Genomic DNA, 10,483 nt, shown 5'->3' on the forward strand with positions numbered 1-10,483 from the left:
ATGGATTGTGTGTATGAAACACAATTTCATACACACACACACACACACACACACACACACACACACACACACATACACACACATTTTTATACAAAGCATTCATGTCACCAAAAAGGCCCAAGTGTCCCTGGAGGCAATGTGTTGAAGAAGGCAGAGGTGTGTGGGGGCTCAGCTGGTCATCATGGCTGTGAGGTGTCACTGGTTTTGGCAGCAGTAAGGACAGAAACACACACACAAACACACACATACACACACGCACACACACACACACACAATTTAAAAAAGAGTGCACAGACGTGATCAAGATTATCTGAGAACATCAAGTCTCACTCTTTCCAAAATTATCCCTACTCCTTTATCACCCTCTCCACCTCCTCTGTCTCTCTGTGTCTCTGTGGGCTGAGAGGCTGATTTGTGTCATTTCTTGCAATAATCACACAGGAGTGACACAGGGGGCTCATTGACATGCAATGAGACAATCCCACCTCGGCCACAAATACATCTGTGTGCCCTGCATCCAAACAGCAACATCTGTCAGCACTCTCCGAGCACATTCACACAATCGCAAAAACATGCACATGCACACATTAATTCGCAAAATTATGCGTGAACATAAAGTGTCAGTGACTTTATCTGCCAAATCAGGAAACATGAATGTTGCACATCAAAAATAAAACAGCATAACATTTTCTGCATGATGGAGATGTCACTGACACTCTGCTGTTAGTCAGTAACATGCAGTCACGGAGATTATATCATTTGTCAGGACAGTACAGGAAGTTCCCGTTCAGTAGAACTGAGCTCCTGCAAAGAATAGTAACTGCACCATTACTTGATAACCTCTGTGTCACCTGTTTAGTATGTAACAGTGTTTGTCTCTGGGCTTTTGTGAATATCTGTGGTTTATCTGTCTTAAATGGATGTGTTATCTCTCACTGGAGTAATTGCATTCCCTAACATGCTTTTTTTTTTTATCAGATTTGATGACAAAAACAGAAATGAGATATGTATCTGTAAAAGTCTGTTTCAGACTTTTAGATAATAGACAATGTATGATATGGGCTTGACAATATAGATATAAATACTGTGGATTTTCCCATCATGAAGTCTTTGATTACCTGACCTACAGGGTCAAAGTTTGATTTTGGTCAATGATCATGAAAACTAACTTGGAACTCTGATTCTCGATACGCATGTTGGTCCTACAAAGAACAAATCCTATTTGTCAGGCAGGTGATCACCTACGCTTTCCCCATCAGTAAAAGATCTCCACTTGTAAACATGAAATGTCAAAACCCAAATGAACAGAATGCCATGAAATTGAGTAAAGATGTTTATACCGCCACAAGAATAATTCTTTTTCTCCTCTACATTTTAAGCTCAACTACTGACCAAACACTGCTGTGTTGTGCGATGCAATCAACACTGTTACTTATTTTGTCTCTCTCACACACTCACATATCATGAATGTGCATCACAGTTAGACTGACATATTGGCTGGCCAATTCATTAGACCAATCGTGGCCTTTAGTTTAATATCAAATATTTAACACTGTCACATATACTGCCTGCTGGGTCGTGTGGAGAGAGTGATTCTTCATGACCCCAGTTACATACAGTCTGTAAACCTGAAATTTAATTTTCCATGAAAATTTAATTTAGTCAGTTTCAGTGATTCAAGTCAGTAAAGCCTTGCAAAATAATTCTTCAAAGGCAGCGTTGTGTCCTGGAGTTTCTTCTTCTATTAATCATGTACAGTGATTAATAGAAAGCGTGTGCTGCAGTGTGCAACTAACACTGCCAAATTAATTTTGTCTGTTGCTTTGAGAAAAAAGTTTTGATGTCATGTGATGTTCAAAATTCTGTTTTTGCATCTTTTTTTTCAGAGTAAACTGACAAAACTGTTTTCTGCAAACTACTGAATACTTAATTAAGTAGATCCCAGATACTGGCATAAAAATATCAGTATATGAGTTTACATGGGTTCTGGTTGAGTTCCAGTGTGCATGTGTGGAAAATAGTAATGCAGTGAGATTGAAGAAGACCACACAAGAATCACACTAGTATCTCAGTATGCTGATTTTCTGTGCCCTAGACACAGACCAAGCAGACAAAAAGCATATCAGTGTAAAACAAAGTGCATCTCCCTAAGGCGGAAAGATATTGAAAATGAAACGGGCGAAAGCACAGAGCCCAGTGGAATCTTATGTGAAGCGTTTCAGATCTCTGCCGATATGCATGGTATTAACATTCAGTTAGGGTGTGTAATGTTCTGCTTCTATATATTTGTCTGCCTCCGACTCTAAACCATTACAGCATTCGGCTCCTCGCCATTTCCTCTGGGTCGCTGGGCAGATAGAGGTGTGCGCTCGAACACAAAAAACACACTTTCACACAGACACACACACACACACACACAAACTTAAATTAACACACTAGTATGTATTCAGAAGCCAGAGGCCCTTACATTTTTCTATCCCCTTATGTTCACGCTGTTTTCCTGGTTCTTGTTTGTTCCTTCTTATGTCTCTCACTATTGGTCTCTACAGCATCCTTGCCTCCATATATCTGTGTTTCACTCTCTCTCTCTCTCTCTCTCTCTCTTTCTTGCATTCTTTCTCCCCTCCACTCCCTTTATCAATGTGCGGACGAGTATCTCTGCTTTCTTCTCTCCCACTGTTTTCTGTCTGCTACTGACAAAGTCAATACCGTCCAACTGCAAGTTCTAATCATATCGCACCAAATTTTCTTCTTTACCTTAAATGAACGCATCCCAGAGCATGATCGTGTACATGGATGGATGCGTGCGTGTGTGTGTGTATGCATGTAAGAAATTGTGTGAATGTGCATGGGAGTTCCTCCGACTATGGCATTAGGCAGAGGCGGTGAAGTAGAAATCTTGGACATACTGCATGTGAGTCAGACACATGACAGACAAACACGCTTACACCAAACCACAGTTCTACATCCATATCAAACCAGACCGTTTCAAAAATTATACATGTTGTGAAATGCACTCTAATACAAATTGTGCATGCATAATTGTTGTTTTTTGTGAGTTTTATGACCATGTTTCTGCTGATTTTATACTACTACTAATGACACAACTTACTTACATATCACTATATTTTGCATATGGTAGTTTAGTAACCCCTTTATGTAAATATGTGCTCCTAAACCAGCATATATAAATATTTAAGTACAGTCTTGTATGACAGTGGCCATAACTGAGCACTATATGCTCCTATATAAGGTACACAGATGTTGTAAAATTTTATAACATATGATTCTCATACAGCAAAAGGTCAGAAGCCATCTGAGAAACAAATAATAACATTGCTATCCATCCATACCGCTACACACCTCCCTTACTGTATTGTACAATAAACCAACAAGCAATTAAATGGAGGATCCTCTATTTGGCGAAATGGTCAGGTGGGGAGAACAAGAGTAGAGAGATTTGTGAGTTTAAGTCTGAATTCAGGACCATTACCTGACTCTGCTATTGACTGCAGAGTTCAGAGAACGGCCTTGGCACTAAGGTACCATTACAGCTCAATTGATCTGCCTGCACTTAAGTCCAAATCCCACCTTGTCGTTTCAGGATCCAGTGACCACAAAATATGTGTGTGCTTGTGTGTGTGTGCATGTGCATGTCCACAACATGAATCTATTTTTTTTTAGTCTTTCTTGTTTGGTGTTTTCCAAGGTTACTCTTTGTCCCCTTTGTCATTTTCTTTCCACCAACTCCACTCCATCTCTACTCAGCACCTCCTGAATCCCCCCACCCTCTCTCTCTCTGTCCTCCCCCACTTTCATGGAGTGCAAGTGCATGTTTCATGTCTGGAAGCTGGTATACACATACAAACACGTTAGCAGACTCATCCTATATTGACACACACATCTACATAGTGTTCACATTTGCACTCTCCAATACACAGGTCTGAATCTACCTATAATTTAATAAACACACAAAAATGTCCACATAAACACACACCTAAACAAAAAACTCCTACACAGTTTAAAAACAAGTCCATCACCCAAAAACGTGTACTATTTGTTTCATCGCCTATTTCAGTCTGCTTTTGCTGAATGTACTTGTCACATTCACACATTGCTTGCAAGTCTCATTAAAGTCTTTTAACAACCTCTTCCACTAAAATAGAGGAGGGGAAGAGGCAGATGTAGGCTGTTACTTGTTTTATGGAGGGGAAAAAAGCACAGACACTAACAGGCTAATAAACATTAGCTCCCTAACACAACAAGTCTGCGGCCATGGCCCGATCCCTGATTTCCTCTTTACAAGTATGTCGTTTAAATCCCAGACAGCCAGCATGAGCCGACATAGATCAGAGCAACCCTCCTCAGAGCCGCTGACAGACAGAGGCAGGACCCGGGCTGTAAATCCAGCACGCTCTAATAAAGCAATAAAAGGCCATTGAAAGTCAGTGTCCCTCAGCACTGGAAGATGGATAGAAAGGTGGAAAGCAAGGGAGACACTTTTAGATGACCGTACACACCCACACACATTTCCGGAAGAGTTTCCTCCCATCAACACGACCGAGACAAACTAGGTATCTGCAATATTGATGCCTTTCCCCTGTTGTAACTCCTCTTTTATTCTTGCTGGCTGCAGCTTGCTTTTGTGATAAAAAAGTGATTTAGAATGGTGAAGCGCAATCTTTATGTACTGTTATGCTCACTCAGTAAGCTCTCTGTCTCCACTACTGATCTGCCTTCCTCCTGGCAGATACGTTTCCCGCTAGAATGATTCCACACCAGCCCTTGTGCATGCAAGCACATGCGCACACACACACTTAAACATTTTATTCAAACTATCATGTGCAAATGCAAATGTAAAGTTGCCTCTCACATCCTGGCTCTATTTGCTACCAGTGCCAAAGTAATAATACCAGACTTTCTTAGTATTAGCGTTGGGATTGTAATCATTCATGAGAATTTTAATCTTAACGCTGGTAACATTATAATTTTCCAGTAATGGGAAACCAAATCTTTTGTGTACATTGTGCTACTTTATTTTCTTTCTTCATCTTCCCTCTCTTCAATCTTTCACTGAGCCTCTATTCTTTTCACCAGTTCCCATATTGCCCCCATGTTTTTCTTCTCTTTCCAACTTGTAGAAATGAAGTATCAAAAGGAGGAGAGAGGAGAAATAGTGAACCACAGTGGGGAGGAAAGGCAACAGCACGGCCTAGCCTAGTAATAGAACAGAGTTTTTACACACACACACAAACACACACACACATACTCACTGATCCCTGCTCCTTTCTTTGTATTGCCAACCCTGACTGGACCCTTCCTCTGTGGCTGTTGGTATCGAATGTCAGCCCAGAGCCAAACAAAAGCAGGCCGAGGCCCTGACAGTGAGTCTCTCGAGAGCAGTGGCCATTCATTGTGCTTCGTGTTCAAATTATGATTAATGGAAAATGAACAACCTTGATGTGGAGCCTGCTTTGATTTTCTATGAGCTTCGGCTTCTCTGTAGTTGTAGCTACTCTTCTGGCCCAGAGAAAAGCAACAGACAAACTCTCACTGAAGATCAACTCTGGGCCGACTCTTAACACAACAGCTTTAAATCAATTGACACGCACGCAGATAAAGCTCACTTGCAGCTGCTTTCACAACCTCTGCTTCCCTCACAGAGAGAACTCACACGCTCTTTTGCTATCTCTACACATCTATATACACACAAACTCATATATGCAGACGAACCGACATCTTGATTATATCAGTCCCCTCTGCTGCTAATGACCAGCTTGCACGTAATTATATTAATTACTGTACGTGCCACGCCTGTCAACTGGCCAGCCAAAGGAAAGGGAGAGCTGGATAGAGATGAGGAAATAAGTAAAAGGAAAGGAAAGGCAGAAACCTGCAGAGGAAGTCAGAGTGGAGAAAGGGAGAGAAGGAGGGAGAAAAGGAGAAAGAGAAAGAGAGAGAGGTCAGGAAAATGAAGTGTGAGAGAGCAAGAGAGAGACAAAGACAGAGAGCAGGGAGAGAGAGGAAGCCTGATCAATTGTTCATTTTACAAAGTCACTGAGACGTGTCAGCAGTGTCAATAAGTGAATTAATTTGTCTGTGGGGCTCCAGAGCATGACACCATATCACTCTGCTCCCCTGAGACAAGCAGGGCCTCTAACCCTCTCTCTCCTTCTCACACACACACACACACACACACACACACACACACACACACACACACACACACACAAACACTCTCGCAGTCTTACAAAGCAAGTCCATACAAGGATCGTACACGATCAAAAACATTTCATACAAAGGTACTCACGCTTGTACATGCATATTCCCACCTCACACACAAATACACAAACACTTGTTTTTATAATTTAGGAAGACTTTGCATTAACTTACCCTAACTTTACCCTAACTTTTACCCTATTTACCCGATTTACCCCAACTTAAATGACAACCACTACATGAGGTAATTCAACCCAAACCACAAACCAAGTCCAAACTAATCCTCAAATCAAATGGTGTTCCTTGTGAGGACCAGCTTTTTGTTCCCAAATGGGAGGTAAGTCCTCATAATGTGACTATGTGAACTGTTCTCACAGTGAGATTACGGTAATACAGTACATTAAAAAGTACATTCATATGCAGACATGTGATTCACCTTCACTTTCATAAATTCAAATCAAACTAAAAGATATAGCTCGATGGCGCATCAAGAATTTGAAGTTATTTAATTGTTGATGAGATATGCACAAAAATGTTAAACCCTCTTCCTGGATGAATTACAATGAATATGAAATGACTCTAGATATGTACACACATACATACATATACACACACACACACAAACACACATTCAACTCTATACATTTTGGCAGTGTGGATGTCACACACAAACACGGAAAATGATTCACCCTCATCCCAGCAGCCATCCCCAAGGGAGGCTATTGTCCGCTGGTGACTGACATCAGTCAGACAGTAAAAGGGACCCTCGACCACTGGCTGCCTGCTGTTTTCATTACAAAGCCATCACCTCCAGCATACACACACACACACACACACACACATCTACTGCGCACACAATCACACACATTTACACACACTCACTCACTCCTCTGACAGATTTCCCCTCAGTCCTGACTACCCATACTCCTTTCTCTCACACATCCATAACCATCCTAACCAACCCTCATTCTCTCTTGCCCCTCTCTGTTGTTTCTCTCTTCCTCTCCTCCCCCATCCTTCCACCGTTTCCCCCTTTCATGCTCAGCATCCCACAGGGTTAAACCCTCGTCCTCCCCTCATGAGGCGCGGTGTTGTTTGAGGGCTGCTGTGATGACCGCCCCAGGCTCTGCCACCACCACACCGCTTCCTCGCAGCGGCTTCACAGTGGACCCACACTGTAGCGCATGCTGGGAGCTTTTCATAATCCCACAAACACACTAACACTCCCACACACTCACACTGTCGCTCACAGTTACTAGCACATCTGCCAGCTGCCAGAGGGGAGTGAACAGGGACGCACCGTCTCTTGCATAGACACACACAGATGGACACACAAACACACACACGCGCACACACACACACACACACACACACACACACACACACACACACGAGTGGAAGCAGCAGATTGCATCCAAGGTGATAGATAGAGCACTGTGGGAAGGAACTGTGCCTGTTCAATTACAATCATTACTATCACTTAGGGAGATTTGTCATGGTCAAAGTGAGTTGGAGCTGTGGAGAAAATCACCTTGAGGCGGTGGTGTTATTTTCGGTTTTAGCAAAAGGGTTACGACGTCCTCTCCCAATTGAAAATGACTAAAATTAAACATAAATTAATTCATCTAAAATTCCAAACAGATGGGGGTTTTTTTATTTTAAAAAAAGTCCCTCAATGATAGGCAACATGACAGACTCTTAAAATGCACTTGGCACATAAAGAACAATAATTCACAAACCTGCAATCTGTCAATTACTTTCAAGCCATGAGAGCAGTAATTTTGAATGTGGCTGCTGTGTCTTTCACAGTCTTCTCTGGGCTGGACAGGGGAAGGCCATGTGGCAGTAGGAGCTGTCAGTCAAAGCAGGGCCTGTTAGATGGAATTAGAGAGTCTTGAGAGTGTGATTGCGGTGACCAAGGCCTCTCTGTCACTGACTGACTGACTGACAGAGGGGAGAATGGAGGACAAGGAAAACACACAGCTGTGGTACTCAAACATGAGACCTCCAATGTTCAGACAAGTTGGTCCCCACTTGTACAAAGTGACTGCTGCATGAAATTAAAACTGAACTTTAGAATTATCTTCCATACCTTTTAGGGTTGGATCAGCTGTGTGTTTAGTTTGTTGTATTGATATGTATGTAAAGTGATGTAGGCTGTGACTTTATATGTAGTTAGGCATCGCTGTCCCATGATCCCTGTCTGTGAAGGGATAACGATGGTGTTATGTCAAATGTCTTCAGATAGAGAGCCAGGTAAACAGTTTAAGCACATTAATACATAAAGAATTACAGCAAAGTTCTTGTGTTTTGTTTTTTTTTTCAAAATTCTAAAAGGGTTTTAATACAATAGCAGAATGTTGCTCATTTTAATACAGTGATCAATTATAGTTGTAAACAGAAACAAAGTCAAAGTGTATTTACTGAAGTGAATAGTTTCTAGTTTCTTGAGTCAGACTACACCAAAGGTAAAATCACTTTTATTTTGAGTATTCCAGCAGAGTACAATTCAATTTAGTAATGCATGTGGATTACATTATAGGTGCAACTACCCAATCCTTATGACAGTAAACTCATTGAAAGACTGCTGGGCCATATACACAATGGGATTTGTGTGAATCCATTAGCTACAGAGAAAAGTGGACAATGATTTTTGAATAATCCTACACACAGTTAATGAGGTATCACATGTTACCACTGTAGCCTGCCAGCAACATCTGAACTTTACCCTTTTTTACTAGGGGTCATGACCTCTGTCCAATTGTGGTTTTGCGGTAAGAAACAGCTACACGCTATGCAGAGGCATACAGAGGCAATACTCGCAGTCATTGATCTATTATCTCTCTCCTTCCTCTATTAGAGTCACGTCTTTCCTGCTTGAGAAAAGACAGTGGATTTTCTCTGAACCGGATTTCATGAGGATGAGTGAAGGCGTTATTGTCCACTGCTTCTGCATGACGCCTATTCATGTTCTCTGACTCAATACACCCAGAAACTGCCTGAGATGAAAAGCTGTCCAGGACACTGTCATTTACAAATGAGAGTCCTCTCTCCATCTTTCTGCCCATGACATGAAAGACTGCCTCTCCTCTCTTCTCTTCTCGTCTCTTTTCTCCTCTCCTCCTCCTCCTCCTCGAAGTCAGGAAGTATCCATTCATCACAGTCAGTCTGTTAATGCTAGTGTGTGTGGAGGTGATCTCCAATCTGTCGTGCTGCTGTCACCTCACCAGTCCTACATGCCTGATCCCTGCTTATTCATCTAGCATATCCCCCAGAACGCCTTTCACAAACACACACACACACACACACACACACACATACGCACACCATCATCATCATCTCACTTGTGCAGTGTTTTTCTCTCCCTCGCACATACACGTACAAGAACACACAAATACACAAGATCCTATTGTGCAGAGTTCCTTCTAGACACACACACAGGTCGTTTCATATATACGCAGTCTATCACACACACACACACACACGCACACACACAAACACACACACACAATCTTTTTCCCTCGCCTCATCTCACACAAATATTTTTTCTCTCTCTCCAGCTCATTTCTCTCGCCTCCCTTGCTCTCCCTTCTCCTTACTGCCATCCGTCGCCTCTCTGCTTGGCCATGTCCTCGTGCACAATCACAAATGCACACAATACATTCCCCCCTCATTCTCAGCCAGTCATCCTGAACAGCCCTCTGTGGGGTAAGTAGATAGGAGGCTGCTGAAACATGTAGAGCTGAACGGCCCTCTGAGGATGCCAACTGTCCCACCGCTGGGAGCTACCATAGGTGGGGGGGTGGGCGTGAGCCTGGAGTGGGGGAGTAATTGCCAAGTGTGTGAATTTTTGTGTGTGTGGATCTGTGAAAAGTGCAATGGGAGGGAAGGAGGATGGGTGTGAGGAGATGAGAAAGGGTGACAAAGATAGTGGAGAGGCCATCCACTATGGACAGGAAAAGCAACAGCGCCAGGCATCCGAGTGCCACCCTCATACAGGTGTGTGTGTGTGTGTGTGTGTGTGTGTGTGTGTGTGTGTGTGTGTGTGTGTGTGTGAGTGTGTGTGGAGGACGGTTGGGTGACAGGGGGTCAGGTTGGAGAGAGTAATCTCCTCAGGATTAAGAGTGCTGCACCTGTGTTAATGTGACTGTCAATGAGAATTAAGTCCTTGGACCGATCCTCTCCACCAGTCTCTCCTCTCTTGCCTCCTGTCCGCCCTGTCAAACTAATGACACCACTTTCTGTTGAGTGCCAGTGCCGCACG

The sequence above is a fragment of the Thunnus thynnus genome, chromosome 4 (assembly GCF_963924715.1).
Source record: "Thunnus thynnus chromosome 4, fThuThy2.1, whole genome shotgun sequence".
Taxonomy (NCBI): domain Eukaryota; kingdom Metazoa; phylum Chordata; class Actinopteri; order Scombriformes; family Scombridae; genus Thunnus; species Thunnus thynnus.